The following is a 24,336-nucleotide window of genomic DNA, read 5'->3' on the forward strand; positions in this document are numbered from 1 at the left end:
GCCGGAAGAAGTGCACTGCAGAGTCGCGAGGCCCGTGAGAAGCCCGGGGCCCCGCCGCTGCCGTCACAGCTGTGTGAGAAGGTGCGCGAGGCCTGGGGCCGAGTTTCCCCATCGTCGCTGTGCGGACGCCGTCTAACGCCGAGAACGAGGTAAGCCCGGAGGCTGGGATTGCCCCTGGTGCGCCCCCTACTGGTCGGGAACCGCACCGCACCCTCAGGCCGGGTCCCCTCTCCGTGGGAGTTCCCCCCTGCCATCGCGACGGAGAGACCCCGCCGAGGGATCCTCTCCTTGTGCCCCCGTGACTGCTCTCAAGCGCGGTGCCCTACGAACTGTACCGGAGCCGATAGACTCGCTCCTCCCGTCCCGGGCGCTCCCCACTAAAAGCTTCGTGAGGCGCATTGACTCTCCTACCCCGCATTGAAGTACTCAGCGCCAATAATTACGAGTAGCGCTCCGTTATTCCTGTGCCGGATTGAAGTGCTCAATGTCCATAATTACGAGTAGCGCTCTGTTATTCCCGTGCCGGATTGAAGTGCTCAATGTCCATAATTACGAGTAGCGCTCTGTTATTCCCGTGCCGGATTGAAGTGTTAAATGTCAGTAATTACGAGTAGCGCTCTGTTATTCATGTGCCATATTGAAGTGCTACATGCTAGTGATTACGAGTAGCGCTCTGTTATTCATGTGCCATATTGAAGTGCTACGTGTTAGTGATTACGAGTAGCGCTCTGTTATTCATGTGCCATATTGAAGTGCTACGTGTTAGTGATTACGAGTAGCGCTCTGTTATTCACGCCCATGTTGAAGTACTACGTGCTATTGATTACGAGTAGCGCACTGTTATTCATGTTCCATAATGAAATGCTAAATGACATCTATTATGAGTAGCTCTCTGTGCTAGATGCCCCGTTCTGAGGTCCTCACCAGTTAGCGCGCCAATGCCATCATCACCCCCCTAAGGCGCTACAGGAAAGTGAAGTGCGCGTGTACCTCTAGGTGAAGGGTAGTTGTACCTCGGGCAGTACTGATATGTTATGAATGTCATTTGTGGTATTACCAGCTTATGAAATGTACTGCTACCTCATGACCTGCATCTAACGTGATCTGCTTGGATAAACTTGAGTATTTACTTAACTCCTACCGTGTGGCGTCACTTATTGTGTGTGTTCCTTGTCCCATGTGAGGTGCGTGTTGTATGGTTGCTTTACACACAGACCTTCGGTTGCCCGACCTCTCGTGTCACGTTACCGCCCCATAGGGCCTGGAGACCCCAGGTCCCACACCGACAATAAAAGGTAATTATCTCCCCGCTCTGCTATACGCAGACGATGCGGTCCTCATGGGCCGCACCCCAAATGCACTACGCACTTTAGTGAATGGCTTTGTTGCACATATGGATTCCCTAGACTTGAAGACTAATTTTAAAAAATCTTTTGTAATGTCTTGTGGCCCGAAGAGGCGCCATATTGGCAGTATTGGTGTGGGGACAGAGAGACTGGGGTCAACTACCAGTTTCCCGTATTTGGGTGTGGTCTTTGCTGCGAATAACTCCTGGAGTGGGCATATTGCCCACGCCAGGAGCAAGTTCTCAAAGTCCATTAATTCCATTTTGAGTCTTCCCCGCCCAAAACTGACCGGGGCATTGCCTGCTATTCTAAAAATATACAAAACTCAATGCGTCCCGGTTGCCACATACGGTGCCGAGGTCTGGGGTATTGCCAGATGTTCTGATATAATTGCTGAGGAATATAGATTTTGTAGGAAGCTTCTCTGTGTTCCTATTACTTCACCACATTTTATATGTCATAGGGAATTGGGGCTGCATTTTATAGGGGATTTTATTCGTGCTCGTCCAGCTCTCTTTTGGCTGGCGATTTGGAAAAATCCTGCTGCCAAATTGACTAGGGACATCATTGAGGACTGTTTACGCTGCGACAGGGGCACGGCTATCCCCTGGTTATCAGGGGTGCTGAGCGTATTTCGCAGCGTGAACCTTGAAAACATTTTCCTAAAACCTACCAGTAGTGCGCTTCCCACTAAATGTGAACTCAAAAAATTAAAACCAATTAGCCTGGATGTTGCATTTTTTATGATTTTGTCCCTGGAAGACCATGAACTCGTGTTCCGTGTGAGCTCTTTCTTAAAAACTGTGGTTCGTGCCCGGCTAACAATGTGTTAAAATTTACATGGTCCACCCTCATGTATAAAACAGCATTTTATTGTATAATTGTATGTCTTTTTGTGCTTGGATTGCTAAGAATCCGAATAAAGTTTCTTTGACTTGACTTGACCTACATCCTATTAGTAGCACCGGAATTATGAATTTTAAAAGAATAAACAAATGTAGTGCTTAGTTCGTAAAACATCAACTGGCGCTATCTGGTCGTGCTAGACCACGTCAAATATAATGTTTCAGGCCAACCACGATGGAACGTGGGTCAAATACAGAGAACAGCCTTTACCCACTGCTAAGTACCTTAGTTGCGTCATCGTCGAAGACGAGAAGTGGGGTGCTGGTGACATGATACATCATTGTTGGTCCAACAAGGAAGGCGAAGCATCCTACCCGTGCTGCGCAATGGCAATGATGCATTGAGAATGGAGTTGATGTGCCGCACAGTCGGCAATGTGTCGTAATTGTTCCTCACAATGGCGGCAATGTATTTGCAGTGGAGGAGATGCACCGGTTTCAAGTCCTTGCATCAATGGTGATGCATGGATTCTGCTGGAGCAGCACTTCTAACCCACTTCCAAGGGTCCAGGACTGCGTTTATACTACTTGACAGCGCAGGCTCACAGGTGGCAGAGTCCAAGTGCTGTTGCAGGTGAGTTGGAAGTCTTTTATGTTGCTGAGACTTCAATCAGGAGGCAAGCCAGCAAGCCCTCGGAGTCACTCTGGTTCTGGGTTGAAGTTTTGTGGGTCCAGTCCTTCTCAACTAGGCAAAGAGGGCAGCAGGCAGTCAGTTCTTCCAGAGCAGCAGTCTGGCAGAGTGGGAGTCCTTCAGCAGCACATTAGTAGTCCTTCTTCCTGGCAGAGGATCCACAGGTCCAGAAGTGTACTGAATTGGTAGGGCAGATGTTAATTTCTTATATCCAGTGGTGCCTTTGAAGCGGGGAGATTTCAAAGAAGGTATTTGAAGTGCACAGATGTGCAACTTCCTTCCCTGGCTCCAGACTCACATTAACAGGAGAATGCAGCACTTTTTGTGGGAACAGGACACAGCCTATTCAGGTGTAGTTCAAGGCTGTGTACAGCTTCTCCCTCCCATCCGGCCCAGGATGGCCCATCAGGATATAGATGGTCCATCAAGTCACATCCAAGCTCCCTTTGTGTATAGATGTCTAGAGGGAATGCACAAAATCCAGCTGTCACCCACCCGATATATGTATTGGAGACAGGCTGCAGGCACACTGGAATTGGAGCGGAAAAATGCCATCTTTCTAAAAGCTGTATTTTTTAAATTGTAATGATAAATTGGACTTTACCATTAAGGGGAATTTATAAGTGGCATTTCATAGGTACTAAATATTACAGCTCTACCTCCTTCCAATTGAGAATTGCAGATTATGAGATGTAATAAGGAATCCCCAATGCTAACCTATCTGGGGGGTGGGACTCACAGTAGTGAAAAACAAATGTGGGTGCTTTTCACTACCAGGATATGTCAAACTTAAAAGCACATTTCCTAACTTTTAATTACACGACATCCTGCCCAATGGGCTACCTAGGCCGAAGTTAGGGGGACTTATGTGCCCTAGAAGGGGAGTCTAAGGCTTGGCAAGGAGTTTTAGATGACAGATCGACATGACAGTGTAAACTGCACACACTGGCTCTGCAGTGGCATACTTGGGACATGTTTAAAGGGCTACTTAAGTGGGTAGCACATCAGTGCTGTAAGCTCAATAATAGCATTTAATTTATAGGCCCTGGGCACATGTTGTGCACTTTACAAGGGACTTATTAGTAGATTAAATGGGCCAATTGAGTGTCAGCGGGACGGTGCGAGCTGTGGCTATACTCGTTTTTCGGTGTGAACAGGTAGTGAGTGCACTCGTATCAGGGAGCTAGCACGTCACTAATACCGATAATCTCATTTAATAAAATATTGTATTGAATTTCTACTTGTCCTATTTGGAAGGGACGACTGCTGTGTTTTATGACTTTGTGACTTATTATGTGACTCACTGACTTTGGATTTCGTGTATGTGAACTACGTGTTCCGGAATATTATGAACAAACTTTACCCATCGTATTAGTTTTGCCTTGAAAAAGTCTTTGTAAGACGAAACACGTGTTGGCTGGTCCGTGTATTGGAACTTGCAATCCTGCATTAACAAATAAAGATGAAAAGCAACTAATACCTAAGGGGTTTCGGATTTCTTATCAGAGAATACATCAATGGAACTGATCCCATCATTTCTGTTTTGGACAAACATATATGACTGAAATAGAGTTGATAACTTATACTAATGTGGTATTTAACCCGTACACAGTAGGGGAGTGCTATCTAAGTCTTCTAACTTGTAAATATTAAGTGGGTAGCACATCCGTGCTGTAAGCTCAATAATAGCATTTAATTTATAGGCCCTGGGCACATGTAGTGCACTTTACAAGGGACTTATTAGTAGATTAAATGGGCCAATTGAGTGTAAGCTAATTTCAGCATGTTTAAAGGAGAGAGCACACACACTTTACCACTAGGTAGCAGTGGTAAAAAGCACAGAGTCCAGAGTCCAGAGGCCAACAGAAATGACATCAGCTCAAATGGAGGAGTAAGGCAAAAATGTTAAGAGAAGTCAACCCTAAGGCTGACAGCTCTAGCAAGCATTTTTCCAGTGGAGCAAAGCATGATAATTGATACCTTCTTTTAATTATTTCAGTTTTCTTAGTCACAGTCACATCTGTTTGACTCTTTATAAGCTCTTCGGTGGAGCATAGCAGGTACTGCGTGCCAAATCTGATTACAGACTAACATTTACAGACCACTGCCTTCCCAAAAGTCCTACAAACAACATGTTAATGAAAGGGTCACCACCCCCTGGTGTGAGCCATTGGCACTGGAAACCATTTTATACAAAACAGACTGCATTAGAAACAAGAAGTTTCACTGAGAATAGAGCCCAAACATATCGCTCAAACTTTGACGTCTCGAAAAGATTTTTAAGAGACCCTTACCGTCTAGTATTTGCTAGTGGCCTGCTTCTTCCTCAGGTCGTAAACACCCAAATACCTAGTGTGTTGGAGTGGGCTCAGCCTCCCCCAAGAGGGAGCGGTTGTATGACAGATAAATGCATTGCTACACCATGCATTCCTTTACTACGCTGCCTAAACCAAAAATGCATCTGAACATTCGTTTGACATGCATGCCTTTACCATGACATTTTGTGGTTAAGGCATGACTGATATATGGATGTGGGGTAAAGAAGATCACACCCTATGCTACCTACCCTTAGCCCTAACAAATACCCCAACCCCGAGCCCTAAAAAGTACCCCGACCCCACCCTGAGTCTTTAAAACGAAATCTAACCGACCCTCCTCAGCCCTTAAAACATATCCAACCCCCCCTAGAGCCCTAAAACCAACCGACCTCCTCAAGCCCTAAAAAATACCTCGACCCTCCCAAACCCTAAAAAGTACCTTGAGCCCAATAACTACCCAGCGCCCCCTGAGCCCTAAAACCTGCCCTGAACCCTAGGCCAAAAAACGACCCTGCTCCCCCATGATCCCTAAAAGCAACCTCATCCCTTCAGCCCTGAAAACAACCCAGCCCTAAGCCTGCTCCTTAAAAACTACCCCAACCCTTAAAAAAACTACCTCTACCCCTCACAATCCAGCTCTAGCCCCACTTACCTCACCGCATCCTCTCCTGATCCTTCCTGATCCTGAGCTCCCCATCTCAGCATCTCCCATCTCAGCATCTAGACCACGCATTACCTTAATATGCGTGGTTTAGGCAATTGTGGTTGTGTTTTTGCTGGAACTGCACGTGTTGCTCTGCCCGCGTTGTTCAAACAGTTTCCCAGAGGGAGTACTTCTAAGGTCTTATTAGGGCTGGGGGGATCTAAAATTGGTATGGTTAAAATTAGCTCCAACTCCTAGTGTGCTCTTATTTAATTAATATTTATAGGTGTTGCGATAAGATTAAAAACAGAATGCGATGTAAAAATGTGGATGGGTCAATGATCCCTTATATCGCATCACAATTGTGGTCTACATGTTTCAGTCATCCTTGCCCAGAAGGGAATTGTCTTATAGGTAAAATCCAAAGGTAGCTGGCTGTATTAATATCAGGTGATACACTCACCAGAATCCAATTAGTATAGTGAGCGATGATGACATAATCGTTGATCGAAATAGATTTCTCCTTAAACCATATCTATAACATAGAAAAGGAAACCACATATTGGTCCTAAGAAAAATATGTGCCTAATACCTCAGATCAAACCAAATTAAATAAAAGAAAACTCATATCAGTGCACACAGGCAGTATAGAGTAGTTACCTTCCTGCTAGATTCACAATGCGCCTAAGTCACATAACGAGTGCTAAGAGTAAGCCACAGACAAATATTTTCATACATATTGTTATTATCAATCCTAACTATTTGCCATAGTACAACACTCTCATATTTAATTCATGTACAAAGCTGTATAGCATGCCAATACATAGCCTAAAAGTCAGTTTTTTCTTAGTTTACCGTATTGGTATAGATATCATTAGTATTTCACTAAGGAAATAACATCACCGGATCTCACGCAGTAATGATTTAGTATATCAAATCGATTTTCTAGCAACAGTTAAAAATTCATTGTTAATGAAGTTTAAAACTTTGGCGTGTAGCGTCGATGCCATTTTGAAGAGCTAATTAATTTCCACATATCACCAGCACTGAAAACGGACTGAACTTTACCGGTCCTGAGTCCTAGTCACACACGAGCGCCACCTTAAAACGTTGTGATACCACTTTGTTATGCTTTCACATTTGCTGGTCAATGCCATACTGAAACCATCTTATCATCAAAAACGTAAAAACCATATCAGAACGAAATTAAAAACTCGTAATACGCGCTCATATCCTTGGCATAAAAATATTCGTAATCATAAATTATTCCAAGATAATGGTTTTTTTTATCATCAGACTCCAAAGCCCTGTGCTACAGCGGCTTATAAACCCGTAATATATATTTCTATCGCAAGAGCTATCCATATAGTATTCACTACTGTTATTCCTATAACCAAAGTTATCCATATAGTACACACTGTTGTTATTGTGCCCCTACATTATTACTGGGACGTCAATGTAAATCACGACATGTGAAACAAAAGAAGGACTCTGACCTTAAATCAGATATTAAAATAACTTAAAATATCCCAATTCTACAGAGTACTCGACTAAAAGGCTACCAGCAATCTCTGACTACATATAAGTAAAACAGAAGAGCATTAATCAATACATTTTAAATTTTAAAGGAGACAAGACAATATGGGGAGAACAGTGAAAAGAGGAGGAAAAGAGGAAAAAGTATATATATAGAGCAAGTTCACCCGTGAGCCCTATACATGTTACTAATATGAAACTTCCCAATCATTTTGCGCATTATAGTAGCATATCTCATTACAAATATATACAAGAAAATCTTGAATTTTCCACAGAGTGCTGGTTTACACATTGAATTAGAATACATTCTCTAATGTTTAGCACATGATAATTATATCACATACATTTATTCCCATAGCTGTACTGATTATTGTGCTGCCAGTCTGATAGCATTATGATAATGATTATAATGAATGCATACCTGTAGTTCAACACATTATCAATGCTCCTAAATTGATCATCACAATCATGAGTGAAGACTCACCCATCTGCTAATTACAACATTATAAAGATTTGTATCATCCAGTTTCATAATAGGACCATCCACTCGTACTTGTTCTTCTTAGTACTTTAGTATCAATGGACCAACATTTTTACAGTTTAAGCAGCAATTCACAGCAAGTACCATATACGTAGCAGCCCAAGAAAAACTGTAACTCAGAATCTATATGATTGCCTTGTTCTACAGCACGCAGTTTTAAAATCCATCGAGCCTCACATTGGCGAGCCCTGAGTTCTCTGTTGCCTCCATGACTATCACTCAGTATATTCTCTATACTATGAAATGTCAAAGATAAGTTGCCACTCTGACTTGGGCAATCTCGTGCTTGATTGGCCAAAGGATATCTTGGATCCAATTTTTTAAGGGCTCTAAAATGTTCGGAGATGCGGTCTTTTAGGCATCTAATTGTGGTGCCTCTATATAAATTTGAACATTTACACCGAATAGCATAGACAACGTATTTTGTTGAACAATCAGTATGTTGGTAAATCCTGTATTTAACAGAGCCATTATATTGAAAGTCATTTTTGCCATGTTCTGCATATTTACACATACTGCAATGCCCACACCTAAAAGATCCCATATTATGTGTATGTAGCCAGGCAGGTTTGCTAATGTTTATCCTTGGGTAGCTTGGACTGATCAAAGTACAAAGTGTAGTTCCCTTACGATATGAAATGCTCGGGTATTTATGGATATGTGAGCTTATAGATTGATCTGAAGTTAGTAAGTGCCAGTGTTTTTTAAGCATATTATAGATCTTATGGGACCAAGGGTGATAGTTGGTCACCAGTCTCAAATGCTGGCCACTGCCGCTATTCTTCCTATCTTTAGTCTTCAGAGTATCATTTCTGTGCAGCTTCAAAGATCTTTGTTTTGCCTTGTGTATGGTGTAAATGTCATAGCCTGTAGCCGAAAATCGTAACTCCATATCCCTAGCACAATTACCAAAGTCCTCATCACTGCTACAGTTGCTACGGGTCCTATATAGTTGCAAGAACAAAAGAACACAACAGCTGACTGAGTGAAGCACTTCAATTCCACAGTTTCATCAATAAAAAAATTAAGTGCAGCAACTTCCGGCATCCGCTGTTGGAAGATGCCAGTTTAAACAAAAAGTCCACACAAAAAAGGAGCGTGCACTTGATAGGAGTCAACCAGACGAAAAGTTTATGATCCAAACAGATCTTCTTTTTATTTATTCTTGTTTAAAAACCGGCACACAGCCAACGCGTTTCGTTCCCCAGTGCCACGGGAACTTCGTCAGGGATTTCTAAATGTATCAGCAAACTTGCTGGAAAGCTGGAATATTTTGCATTCAATCAAACAAGGGTGATAGTAAACACAAATTTGATTCACGTACTCCTGGGTCAGATAATAAATTTCAGGAAGGATCACATATTAGTCTAGTCAGACTTCCAGTCATCTTAAAACAATTTCTCAATTAACATGAAGAGCGGTATCCATTTGTAGTCCTACGAGTTAGGACATAAACTTTCTAAATACGGATACCTAAGGGTGGAAATAAGGTCCGTTTTCAGTGTCACACGAGGAGCGAGCAGCAACTGGGCAGCATGGTGACTAGCAGCGGCATAAGAGTTACTACGTCTAATGTTACTAACGTCATTATAGCATCACAATTCATATCCACAAGTACATTCAATGTATGATTCGTGTCTCTGATATAGGAGGCCAAATTCAACACATAGGGGTGTAGAAATATATCTACAAACTCTGAGATCTTCTCCACTGGGCCTCCTATACCAGAGACATTTAGGTCTCCCAGGTGGTCTAGAAAAATCTTTGCGGATTTTTGGGAGTGTGTAAAGACATGGAAAACGCAGTTTATCAATCCTCAAATATGCATACTCATCATCATTCAGTAAGCCTCTGATATTCCACTTTTTAAGCTCAATGTTGACAACCCGAGTTATCTCAAAAATAGTATTATTTGACAATTCTAGATAGCAATGTTTGTTTTCCAATTGACTTAGTATTTCAGCTTCACACATAGATCTTTCCATAACGACAATATTGCCACCTTTATCGACTTCTCTTATGATGATACTATCATTTGTACTTAGAATTTTAAGGGCAAGCTGTTCACCTTGTGCAAGATTATGCATATTTGACCATCTATTGTCTTTACTTCTCATTGTATCCTCACATTTGTCAAGCTCCCTATTCACAATCTTATGAAAAACCTCAATATTATTACCACTGGGGAGTTGTAGTGTCCATTTTGATTTAAGTTTATTATCTCTTCCTGAAGCTAACCGTTTCCACTTCCATCATTTAGAATCCTATCACCAGGCAACAATTCCAAGTTCCCCACTACCACTTACCATTCCCTTCACCTAATACCGAACAACACCACAAACTATTGAAAACATATCTACTAAGAACAGTGCACACTCTATGCAATGGCTGTCAAAAAAGATACTATTTACTAAAAAGAACCAAGCTCTGAAGGTGCTAATCATTCTACCACCGAAAAAGAACGATTGATGGACATGTCGAACAATGTCAAACGTTCACCATAATCTGGGCCTAAATCCATCGCTTTTTTGCTCCCCAAACCATTCCTATTTAAACCAGACCATTCGCAAATCAGCCGTGACCCTGCTCCCAATGGAAACAGTCCAGCCCATACTGCCAAGCCAGGTCCTCCCTGGACCAGAAACAAGCATCCTAAGACCGGTTTTGGGGTTTAATCCCTCATCAGTCAGACTAGCTTGACTCCAGTGCAATGCAAAGCACAGGACCCACGTCTGGGCATACCCGTCTCACTGAGGGTGACAAATGGAAAAAGAACAATTGATAGACCGAATGTTGACGTATGTCAAACATTCACCCCAGTACAGAGATCTGGGCCTAAATCCATAGTTTTTTTTGCTCTCCTTGCCATTCCAGTTTAAACCCAGCCATATGCAAATCATTCTTGACCCTGCTCCCTATGAGAACAGTCAAGCCTGAACGGCCAGGCCAAGTGCTCCTTGGACCAGAAACAATCATCCTATGACCGGTTTCATGGTTTCACCCCTCATCAGCCAGACTAGCTTGACTTACGCAGCATAGAAAGCACAAGACCGTTGTCTGGGCATACCCGTCCCACTCGGGGTGACAAAAGAAAAGTTGATAGACAGAATGTAGAAGTATGTCAAACATTCCCCCCAGTACGGATCTGGCAGTAAATCCATCATTTTTTTGCTTCCCATGCTTTGCCAGTTTAAACCCAGCCATATGCAAATCAGTCTTGACCCTGATTCCAATGGGAACAGTCCAGCCCAAACTGCCAGGCTGCATCCTACCATCATTCTACCACCTGCACCATTCATACTATGGCAAACAGTAAACAGATGACTCATATTCTGAAGCAAAAGAAGCACACATACACAGGTTAGTACCTGGTGCACACAGTCTTCAAGTAGAAATTCCATGCAGAGTCATGCTGAGACAATTCTCTTCAATAACTTAAGCCTGCTTACAATACTTAGTAAGTAGTACGTAGAATCTTTGCCCTGCTGTAAATATTTTCTGTAGTACCAAAATACTTATGCGCAACATAATGAACACAAGTGTACTGTCACCTGTACACAAAGTTACTCTTGAATACAAAGATTTATGACATGTTCAATACCTCTACACAGCTATTGGGCATTAGGTGCGTTTTCTAAATACTTACACCCATTAGCTAGACCCTAACTGTAGAAAATTTAGTGGAAAAGTAATATAGTAGTGTTACAAATTGGGTTTCTGGTTGGCAGAGGTATGCACCCTGTCCAAGCAGGAACCACAATCCTAGTCAGGGTCAGTCACAAACACACTCTGAAATTATCCTGTGCTCACCCCCTGGTACCTTGGCAGGGAGCAGTCAGGCTTAACTTAAGAGGCAATGTGTAAAGTAGTTGTGCAGTACTTCAAACTGTAAAACAGTGAAAACACCACACAAAAAAGATACCACACATGGTTATCAAAATAGAACTTGGTTTAATGAACAAAGCAAGTCCAAAACAACAAACATCCTATTAGTAGAACAGGAATTATGAATTTTAAAAGAATAAACAAATGTAGTGCTTAGTTCATAAAACGTCAACTGGCGCTATCTGGTCGTGCTAGACCAGGTCAAATATAAAGTTTCAGGCCAACCACGATGGAACGTGGGTCAAATACAGAGAGCAGCCTTCGCCCACTGCAAAGTACCTTAGTTGCGTCATCGTCAAAGACGAGATGTGGGTGCTGGCGACATGATGCATCATTGTTGGTTCAACAAGGAAGGCAAAGCATCCTTCCCGTGCTGCGCAATGGCAATGATGCATTGAGAATGGAGTTGATGTGCCGCACAGTCGGCAATGTGTCGTAATTGTTCCTCACAATGGCGGCAATGTATTCGCAGTGGAGGAGATGCACCGGTTTCAAGTCCTTGCATCAATGGTGATGCATGGTGGTCTGCTGGAGCAGCACTTCTAACCCACTTCCAAGGGTCCAGGACTGCGTTTATACCACTTGACAGCTCAGGATCACAGGTGGCAGAGTCCAAGTGCTGTTACAGGTGAGTTGGAAGTCTTTTATTTTGTTGAGACTTCAATTAGGAGGCAAGCCCTCGTAGTCACTCTGGTTCTGGGTTGAAGTGTTGTGGGTCCAGTCCTTCTCAACTAGGCAAAGAGGGCAGCAGGCAATCAGTTCTTCCAGAGCAGAAGTCTGGCAGAGTGGGAGTCCTTCAGCAGCACAGTAGTCCTTCTTCCTGGCAGAGGATCCACAGGTCCAGAAGTGTACTGAAGTGGTAGGGCAGAAGTTAATTTCTTATACCCAGTGGTGCCTTTGAAGCGGGGAGATTTCAAGGAAGGTATTTAAAGTGCACAGATGTGCAACTTCCTGCCCTGGCTCCAGACTCACATTAACAGGAGAATGCAGCACTTTGTGTGGGAACAGGACACAGCCTGTTCAAGTGTAGTTCAAGTCTGTGTACAGCTTCTCCCTCCCATCCGGCCCAGGATGGCCCATCAGGATGTAGATGGCCCATCAAGTCACATCTAAGCTCCCTTTGTGTATGGATGTCTAGAGGGAATGCACAAAATCCAGCTGTCACCCACCCCATATATGTATTGGAGACAGGCTGCAGGCACACTGGAATTGGAGCGGAAAAATGCCATCTTTCTAAAAGCTGTATTTTTTAAATTGTAATGATAAATTGGACTTTACCATTAAGGGGAATTTATAAGTGGCATTTCATAGGTACTAAATATTACAGCTCTACCTCCTTCCAATTGAGAATTACAGATTACTAGATGTAATAAGGAATCCCCAATGCTAACCTATCTGAGGGGTGGGACTCACAGTAGTGAAAAACAAATGTGGGTGCTTTTCACTACCAGGATATGTCAAACTTAAAAGCACATTTCCTAACTTTTAATTACACGGCATCCTGCCCAATGGGCTACCTAGGCCGAAGTTAGGGGGACTTATGTGCCATAGAAGGGGAGTCTAAGGCTTGGCAAGGAGTTTTAAATGCCAGATCGACATGACAGTGTAAACTGCACACATTGGCTCTGCCGTGGCGTACCTGAGACATGTTTAAAGGGCTACTTAAGTGGTTAGCACATCAGTGCGGTAGGCTCATAAATAGCATTTAATTTATAGGCCCTGGGCACATGCCGTGCATTTACAAGCGACTTTCTAGTAAATTAAATGGGCCAATTGAGTGTAAGCCAAATTCAGCATGTTTAAAGGAGAGAGAACACACACTATAGCACTAACTAGCAGTGGTAAAGAGCAGAGTCCAGAGGCCAACAGAAATGACATCAGCTCAAATGGAGGAGTATGGCAAAAATGTTAAGAGAAACCAACCCTAAGGCTGACAGCTCTAGCAAACATTTTCCCAGTGGAGAAAAGCATGATAATTGATACCTTCTTTTAATTATTTCAGTTTTCTTAGTCACAGTCACATCTGTTGGACTCTTTATAAGCTCTTCGGTGGAGGATAGCAGGCCAAACCTGATTACAGACTAACATTTACAGACCACTGCCTTCCCAAATGTCCTACAGACAACATGTTACTGCAAGGGTCACCACCCCCTGGTGTGAGCCATTGGCACTGGAAACCATTGTATACAAAACATAGTCTGTGAGACTGCATTAGAAACAAGAAGTTTAACTGAGAATAGGGCCCAAACATATTGCTCAAACTTTGAAGTCTTGAAAAGATTTTTAAGAGACCCTTACCGTCTAGTATTTGCTAGTGGCCTGCTACTTCATCAGGTCGTAAACACCCAAATACCTAGTGTGTTGGAGTGGGCTCAGTCTCCCCCAAGGGGGAGTGGTTGTATGACAGATAAATGCATTGCTACACCATGCATTCCTCTACTACGCTGCCTAAATCACAAATGCATCTGAACATTCCTTTGACATGCATGCTCCTTTACCATGAAATTGTGTGGTAAAGGCATGACTGGTGTATGGATGTGAGGTAAAGATCACACCCTATGCTACCTACCCTTAGCCCTAACAAATACCCCAACCCCCGAGCCCTAAAAAGTACCCCGACCCCACCCTGAGTCCTTAAAACTAAAACTATCTGACCCTCCTCAGTCCTTAAAACATCTGCAAGCCCCCATGAGCCCTAAAACCAACCGACCTCCCCAAGCCCTAAAAAATACCTCGACCCGCCCAAACCCTAAAAAGTACCCCGACCCCACCTTGAGCTCAATAACTACCCAGCGCCCCCTGAGCCCTTAAACCTGCCCTGAACCCTAGGCCATAAAACGACCCTGCTCCCCATGATCCCTAAAAGCAACCTCGACCCTTCAGCCCTGAAAACAACCCAGCCCTAAGCCTGCTCCTTAAAAACTACCCCAACCCTTAAAAAAACTACCTCCACCCATCAAAATCCAGCTCCAGCCCCACTTACCTCACCGCATCCTCTCCTGATCGTTCCTGATCCTGGGCTCCCCATCTTAGCACACTCTGTCTCAGTATCTAGACCACGCATTACCTTAATATGCCTGGTTGAGGCAAGTGAGGTTGCGTTTTTGTTGGAACTGCACATGTTGCTCTGCCCGCGTTGTTCAAACCGTTTCCCAGAGGGAGTACTTCTAAGGTCTTATTAGGGCTGGGGGATCTAAAATTGGTATGGTTAAAATTACCTCCAACTCCTAGTGTGCTCTTATTTAATTAATATTTATAGGTGTTGCGATAAGATTAAAAACAGAATGCGATGTAAAAATGTGGATGGGTCAATGATCCCTTATATCACATCACAATTGTGGTCTACATGTTTCAGCCATCCTTGCCCAGAAGGGTCGTGTGACTTTCATCAGGACCTCAGTGAAAAGATCCCAAATGTAAATCACAGGATACTATTGTGTTAACTAAATAACAATATCAATATCATTATACTCTCAAAACAAGACTGGCACTCAGCTTCAGCTGTGAGTTTGAAGTGAAAACTCACTCTCTAGCCTTCCTAGTGCATTCTAGTCAACATAGTCTAGCTAGCTTTGCAATGTTGCAGTTTTTCCAATGGAGCAAAGCTTGATAACTATTAATTTCTTTCAAATGTTTCATTTTGCTTAGACCCAGTAATATGTGTTTTGAGTGCAGACACATGGAGATTGTTTTGTATAAAATGGTTAATGAAACGTCATAAACTTAAAAAAAAAGAAAACAAAAGCTCATCTACCTCAGTGCCATTCTGGAAAGTTTTAAGATGACCCATCAAGCTAGGGCTGAGAAAAAGGAGGATATGATAGCACATTTCCCCCATGCATTTTACATAGAGAATATAAGACCGCAATACAGGACAAACATTTACAGTGCAATTGTGTGCTGGGAAGGACAATGTTTTTTGTTGTTGTTTTTTTTTTTGCAGTGGACTGATGATATTTCCATAGTGCTATTGCCATTCATATTTCCTATAAAACATGTCAAATGCTGCTGAGTCTTGCTGTCATCGTACGGAACTAATTGTTGTGCCTCTGCTCTGACTGATTAAAGTTCGGGTCTTGCCACTCCTGTATTAGGACATGTCACCTGGATTTTATGGACAAAATGTGCACACACCACCTCTTACATATTCAATCAAAAAGTGAAAGACTATTTAGATCCACTTCCTACTACTTAAGCAACATTCATATTAGGTCTGAAAATGCATGAATAAAGAAGAGGTGATTAGGAGAACGTACCTGGGTTGAGGGCATCATTCAAATTATTCTCTCCTGGTGCAATTTCTTTGATTTTGGAGGCAATTGTGTTAATGCACCCTACAAGTCAAGAGCCAAGTGCATGTGCAGCATTTCATGATTAGTGTCAGAAGTGGCTTACAAAGATGTGAATTCTGGTGTTCAAGATATGAACGGGTCTCGCGGCAATACTCGCTAAGTAACCCCGAATTCCAAAGGCTTATAGACCAATAGAATTTGTACCATAAACATCCCGAAGGTTGCACATGTGCAGTGCGAAAGTCATGTTGTTTTATGACCTAAATGCCACTTTTGTTTATTTTATTGACTTCGAAGCTGGTTTTTGCACCAGTGCAGAGTAGACAACCTGGGAGGAAGTATTGCCCAGAGCAGCTGCAACTGTTTATGTTGCAGTAGCACAAGTGACCTCCAGCTCGCTAGCACAAGGAATTGAAAAGCTGAGCACTTCCTGAAACAAAGACAGGTTCCTCTCAAAGAGGTCTACAGTTAACTACACATCTCTGCAAACTGCCTCACCTGACCACACATGTCTCACACAGATGGACAGAACAATACAATAAATTAAACAAGAGTGAGACGTTTTTCAGCAAACAAGGGACTAACAGGGAGTCACACCGTGATGTATGTTTAGCTTGCCTGAGGCACTGACGCGCTTCACGGTGACAACGGGAGCGTAGCCGGGGAAGTTTACCTGGAATAGCATGAGGTGGGGAGGAGGGGCTGAAGGCAACATGAACAACAGGTGAAACGTGTGAATTGAAAGCGGGACGCATTGCGGTGCTTGGAGTTATGACCAGGTAACATGAACTGGAAATGTAAAAAACAAACCGAGGTCTAAGAAAAAGTAGTGCGCAACACTAAAGTATATGGGGGATCGCGAAATAATCCATGTAACCGGGGCAGTCTCCAGGGTGTTACAAACACAGCAAAAGGAGGGACAAATGTAAGATATTCACCAATGAAAACAAAGGGATTTGGATAAGCACATGAAGGAACCAATCATTAGCGGTGGGTGCACTGAATGCCCATACAGCAGATACACTATGTCTTGCGAGACAGCGCATGTGCTGCCTAGGTGAGACCTAAAAAACGGCTGAGCAGAATTACACCAAATTTAGCACAAAGGTAGATCTTTACATAGTAGATGTGCCATTTGTGATTTGGTGTAATTCTGTTTAGCCATTTTAGAGAAATTAAGGTTTACATTAATAGGTATCTGTTTCCGTGAGACTCTCAAGGGAGTACCGTAGGACTGCATATCAAATTAAAGCGATCTGATTGGTCGAGCCTATTGGAGTCTTGCGATACCAAGCAACATGGTTGACAGCTAAAACATGAAGAAAAATGTTGCAACCATCATTACAGGACATCGAGACTTGGTTCCCGTGTCCTGCAGTTAAATGTTAGAGGGCTACTCTAAACCTCTTGTAGTTACTAGGGATCCTATAGTGACTCCCCTAAGGGGAACAGTAAAAAAAGAAAACATTTCAATGGTTGCTCTCGTCGTATTCCCTCGAGAGCACACAGGGGCTGCTCTAACGTTTGGTGTATAAAGAATTGTAATATGAAGCTACGTTGGCTCCTGTGAGAGCACCAGGAGAGAGGATTTTAAACAAAAGTAAAAGGACACTAAGGTGGTAAAGAAGCCACTATGGACAGTGTAAGCCCTGTACAGACGACCTCACAGAGAGCCCACTTCTTTGAAACATCCACATCCCATTAGGTCCTTAAAACTCTATTATGTGGACCGCTCGCTCTGTATGAGGCTATTTGCAGGTAGGTGATTTTTTGGGTGCAATTAATGAGATGTGAGTGCACAGGCCGCTATAACACACAGCTAACACCTTGTACAAAAGCCTTTAAGCAAAGCCTCTCCCTTCTGACACCCTCACCCAGTTAGGTGATAAAGGTCTTACTACGTCCACTCTCACTAAGGTGGCAAAGCACCTACTAGATACACTCTAAGCCTCGTACAAAAGACACTATGGAGAGCTCACTCCTTTAAGACATCCATGCCCCATTGGGGGCTCAAGCCCCTACCACTCACACCCTTCACCCTGTACCAGCTACATGAGGGTAGGGGATCTCTTGGGTGCAGTCAATGAGATGTGAGTGCACAGGCCACTACTGTACAGTCGCCAACTTGTACAGAAAACTTTAGGCAGAGCCCACTTTCTTCTGGCACCCACTCCACTTTAGCTACAGGTCTTACTACACACACCCTAGTTAAGGTAGCAAAGCATCTCCTTCGCATGCCCTGAGATGTGTGTTTTTAGCCATCCACTCCTCATTAGGGGTTTGAGCCCTTACTATGCACACCCTTCACCCTGTACAAGGCTGCTTGCAGGTAGGTGATCGCTTGTGTGCAAGGTATCAGTGCAGAAGCCTCTACAACACACAGCAGACATCTTATACAGAGGTTTTCAAGCAGGGACCACTACCTTCAGACACTCATGCCCCATTTGGTGGCAAAAACTCTACTATGTTCTCCCTCACTAAGGTGGCAAAGTGCCTACTGGGCACAGTGTATGCCTTGTCAGAAGACCTCACACAGAGCTACCTCTCTTTAGAAACCAACGCCCTATTAGGTCCTCATGGACGTGGCTCATAGGAAATGTTCATAGAGAATTGACTTACTGAAGTTCTGTTAGGTTGGAAATCATCCCAATATTTTGTCTTGAGTGTTTCTCGCATGTCATGGGCACCAATATTTTCTTTTTACTGTCCAATGGGTCCCACAGGAATTTTGTGGTACCAGGTGATGGTTAACTCTTGTGAGAGTGCTACAGGACTAATAATATATACATACTGAACAGCCATGCACAGATGCACACGCACACACACACACCCAGACATAAATAACACCCACACACACAGATACTCTTACACAGACCCACACAATGACACACAGATGCAAACAAACACAAAATTATAAATGTTGCATCTAGTTTGCATTTAAAGAAGTATTACAGACCTGATATAATTCTTTTGTAAGTTTCAGCTACATTTGTTGTTATAAGTAGTTGAATTGTTTTCAAGCACATAACACTAAACTTATCTCTTATAATAAAGACTAGATTGCTGCAGTGCACTACTCACATGTAGAAACATTAAGAAAAATACATGATACATTACAAATTTTTTTTTTTTTTTTAACCAGTAAATGTGGTTCTAAAAAGCCTTTTAACATTTTTTTTATTATAAAATATTTTGGGAATTCAACTGAAAGAATTCAAGGGCTTTGAAACTTGGAATGTTAATGGAAAAATAACTATTTGTGCTGGTGGTACTTGTGCTCCACAAGAAGCTTCCAGTTGGTTGATACACTGCTCTCTACTGCCATAACAATCTTGGAACACTCGCTACAATAAGTAAGCATATGTCTGTACTCGTTGACATTAACACTCTCATGATGCAGGAGTTAGGATGGTGGGTAATCCCCAGATCCCAGAAAAAGGGGCTGCACCATATGTGGATGCCTCCTCTTTCTCCAACTGGTGCTGGCATTGGTGCGCAGCTCTTGAGATCATCCTTGGTACATGCTTCGTACTTATTTAAACATGCTTGATGTACCGCAGGTCTCGATTTTTGCTAAGACTTTCTTTTTTCCGGGGGAATTATAAAAACATGAATGAATGAATGAATAAATACGCATTTGTATAGCGCATGGCTACCCATAGGCATCCCAGCGCTTACTCATGACACCTCATTCAGCAGGCACAACTCAGGGAAAAAGGAAGGTCTTCCGCTCTTTCCTAAAACTAAAGTAATTAGAATCCGAGTGAATGTGCTCAGGCAGGTGATTCCATAGCATAGCTATGTTGTATGAAAACAGACGACCTCTGGAGCTCGCTCGCTTGATCATAGGCACTCTGAGCAAATGTTTATGCTTGGATCGCAGCATCCTATTGGGGACATAAAGTTGGACCAGCGACTGAATCAAAGGAGATCCTTTCCCAGAGATGGCCTTGTGAGCAATCCACAGGGCCGCAAACCTATCCTGAACCGGGAGCCAGTGCAGGGCGGCCAATGCTGGTTTAGCTGAACTATGTTTGGGAATGTTCATAAGTAGGTGGGCAGCACAGTTCCGGACAATTTGTAACCTATAGGTAGTGCCCAAGGGAGCACCAAGGTACACTGTATTTGCATAGTCCAGTCGCAAGAGTATAAGCGCCTGGACTAACACCCGTCTAGCATCAAAAGGAAGAAGGGGGAGAATCTTCCTTATGATCCTAATCTGTCCATAGCAGTTAGCTGCCACCTTACACGCCTGTTCTTTTAAATCACACTTGCAGTCGAGCCAAATTCCTAAGCTCTTAATCTTAATTTTTGGTACAGGTGGCGTACCCAGACAGCTGGGCCAAGAAGCATCAATACTAGTGGGAACATTATGCCCAAGAAGGATAAATTCGGTTTTTGCGCCATTTAGCTTCAGAAATGACTTGTCCACCCAATCCAAAATCTTTCCCAAACAGGATATAAGACCTGGTTCTGTTTTGCCCTTCTGGTTTAGAGACACCACTAACTGTGTGTCATCCGCATAGGTGACAATCTGGATCCCCCAAGGATACACCAATTCAGCTAAGGAGCTCATGTAAATATTGAACATGGTAGGGCTAAGAGATGATCCCTGGGGAACTCCACACTGCAAAGGAATGTGTTCTGATGCAGCTTCACCCTCAAAGACACAAAAAGAGCGATTCTCCAGGAAGGACTGAAGCCAGCCAAGCGCCCCTCCATCTACACCCACCTCCTCAAGTCTCTGAATCATAAGTTAATGATTGACGGTGTCGTAGGCTGCGCTAAGATCCAACAATATTAGAGCTGCACAGCCTCCGTCATCCAAGATCTTCCTAGTCTCTTCAATCACAACAAGGAAGGCGGTCTCAGTACCCTGTTGGCATCTAAAGCCTGTCTGGGAGGGATGCAGGCACTTATTGTTTTCAAGAAATGAGGACAAGGCCGAGTTGACATGTTTTTCAGCCAGTTTGCTGATTCCTGGCAACAAGGAAATGGGCCGATAATTCGCCCAATCCTCTGGGTCAATATTAGTCTTTTTTAATTATGCCTTGACCCTGGCCTGTTTACAGAGAGGAGGCACCACTCCACTACACAGGGAGGAATTTATCACATCCCGTATGACTGGAGAGACTATATCAGGTATTATATTCAGAATGGACGGAGGGGCCGGATCAGAAGGAGAGCCTGATTTCAACTGTCTAAGAAGTTCCTGCGTGGAGGATAAGGAGAGAAGAGGAAACTCTTTCAACAGAGTTTGCTTTTCCACAATAACACCATCCTCCGAAAGATTGAGATTTGAGAATGTATTATAAATCCTTTGGACTTTGGAAGAAAAGTATTCTGCAATTTCATCACACCTCTGCTGGGCATTATCAGGGGCCGGAAAAGGACTAGGGGGAGTAAGAAGGGACTTTGTAATTTAAAAAATTTCACGGGGAGAATTGGCAGCCAAAATGATCTTGTCCTGATAAAAGTTCGATTGAGCGTCCTTTATTTAATTTTTGTACAATTTAATTGCTTCTCTGTATTTAACTTTTTTAATCACAGAGTAATCCCTTCTCCAACTTCTTTCCAATTTTTTACATGATTGTTTCACTTGCCTCAAAGTCTGGGAATACCAGGGCTTTTTATTAATTCCCATACGATGACGGAATTCTTTCCTAGGAAGCACTGAATCAAGAGTAGATTCAAGCCAGCTATTATAGTTGTTGCTAGCAATAATGGCGTTGGGCTGAGGTAGGGGAGCTGCTTTATTTAACTCAGTGATCAACTTTTCTAAGGGTAATTTAGACCAAACACGACTGCATTTCCTAATATTTATAAGTGGCAACAGAGGAACAGACAATGTCAGTGTCCTTGAAAGTACAAAATGATCGGACCAAGGAATTGGAATGAGGTCCATTACTCTAACATTTTGTAAATTTGAAAAAACGGGGGCAAGCAGGTGTCCATGAACGTGGGTAGGGCTGGTCACTTTTTGTTTGAGTTGAAAGGTGTCCAGGCTGTCGATGAACTCCAGAATGGCATTGGAAGACAGTTCATCGAGATGTAGGTTAAAATCACCCAGGATAGAAAAATTAGAAAGAGGACGCGCCAAATTAGCAACAATATCTGGAAGCTCATTACAGAAGTTGGATGATGCTCCAGGAGGGCGGTAAATAAAAATTCCGGAAAAAGTATTGATAGGGGAAAACCTTATTGAGAAAGCTAAGCTTTCACAGTGAGGTAAAGGGTTAATAGTGGACTTACAACTAAGATTGTTTTTGTGGATAATAGCAACGCCCCCCGCCTCGGCCGCCCTCTCGGTCATGTCTCAAAAGTACATTATTAGGGGGTAAAGCTCGTACGATATAAAAGTTAGACTCCTTATTGAGCAACGTTTCAGTAAGAAATAAAACGTCCGGGCTGTTCTCCTCAAGGAGTAAGTGTATCTCAATCGCATGTTTGGGTAACGATCGACAATTCACAAGCAGCATTTTAATAACATTATCCATCTTTACCCGTGGTGAGAGCTAAGGGGGAAATTTTAAATTACAATGAAAACAAGGAGAGCTCGTCCTATCTACAGGCATATGATGGAGACACTCTCTCATGAACATACCTCTAAATTTAAAAAGCTGTTCCCTCATATACGTATAACTGGCTGGGGGGAGTTTAGCAGGGGGTCTGGTCCCTGGGCCCGTTTTGGCGCGGACGGGCGCATATGGGCTTGCCTTTAGTGCGCCGGCGGCGTGCCCGCTGCGCGGAAGTGTCATCGGCGATATTTAAGCCGATTGGTCGCGTCCCCGTCTACGTCAGCGACTAGACCACTGACCTTAAGGGAAGTGCACAGGAGAATCCCCCTCGAGCATTGAACACAGCTCGAGCCCCCTCCCACCAAATGTCAGCACACATAAGCAACAGCAACAAGGATTAAAATAGCTTTTGTTTTAAAAAAAATAAGCAATGAAGCGAAGCAGCCCCTCACTCGAAGAAATGCTCTGGCTAAATGCGAGGTGCCAACAGAGGAAGAGTCATCGGCGATATTTAAGCCGGTTGGTCATGTCCCCGTCTACGTCAGCGACTAGACCGCTGACCTTAAGGGAAGTGCACAGGAGAATCCCCCTCGAGCATTGAACACAGCTCGAGCCCCCTCCCACCAAATGTCAGCACACATAAGCAATAGCAACAAGGATTAAAATAGCTTTTGTTTTAAAAAAAATAAGCAATGAAGCGAAGCAGCCCCTCACTCGAAGAAATGCTCTGGCTAAATGCGAGGTGCCAACAGAGGAAGAGTCATCGGCGATATTTAAGCCGGTTGGTCATGTCCCCGTCTACGTCAGCGACTAGACCGCTGACCTTAAGGGAAGTGCACAGGAGAATTTCCCTCGAGCATTGAACACAGCTCGAGCCCCCTCCCACCAAATGTCAACACACATAAGCAACAGCAGCAAAGATTAAAATAGCTTTTGTTTAAAAAAAAAAAAAAGCAATGAAGCAAAGCATCCCCTCACTTGAATAAATACTCTGGCTAAATGCGAGGTGCCAACAGAGGAAGCGTCATCGGTGATATTTAAGCCGATTGGCCGCGTCCCCGTCTACGTCAGCGACTAGACCGCTGACCTTAAGGGAAGTGCACAGGAGAATCCCCCTCGAGCAGTGAACACAGCTCGAGCCCCCTCCCACCAAATGTCAGCACACATAAGCAACAGCAACAAAGATTAAAATAGATTTTGTTTTTTTTAAAATAAGCAATGAAGCGAAGCAGCCCCTCACTGGAAGAAATGCTCTGGCTAAATATGAGGGAATTTTAAAAACATCCCATACCATTGAATCCTTTTGAGAAGTTGAAGCCTCCTTCTCTTCTTCCTCCATGTCCTCTTGTCCAGAAGCCATGATTGTTTTGGCGAATAACCCAAAAACATAAGTTACAATCTGAAAAAAACAGTCAGGGCCTAGCATACTAAGTTAAGCCGTCAAAGCGCTACTTCTAAATGAGCATTAAATGGTGGGGTGTTACTACAAATAAAGGAAGAGGGTGATTTCAACAAATCAGAAGCCTTTCATATGTGACACAGTTTTCACAGTACGCTATGAAACTATCACAGTATGCTTTCAAAACAGCAAAAAAGAAACCAATTTTTTTATATAATCACATAAGGGATCTTCATAATGTGACTCCAGGTAGAATACCTCTGGTTTTAAAGTTAAATAAAGGTCAGGGCTTTTGTTCCCAACACAATTGTTTACCTTTAGT

The sequence above is a fragment of the Triturus cristatus genome, chromosome 2_2, assembly GCF_964204655.1.
Source record: "Triturus cristatus chromosome 2_2, aTriCri1.1, whole genome shotgun sequence".
NCBI classification, from domain to species: domain Eukaryota; kingdom Metazoa; phylum Chordata; class Amphibia; order Caudata; family Salamandridae; genus Triturus; species Triturus cristatus.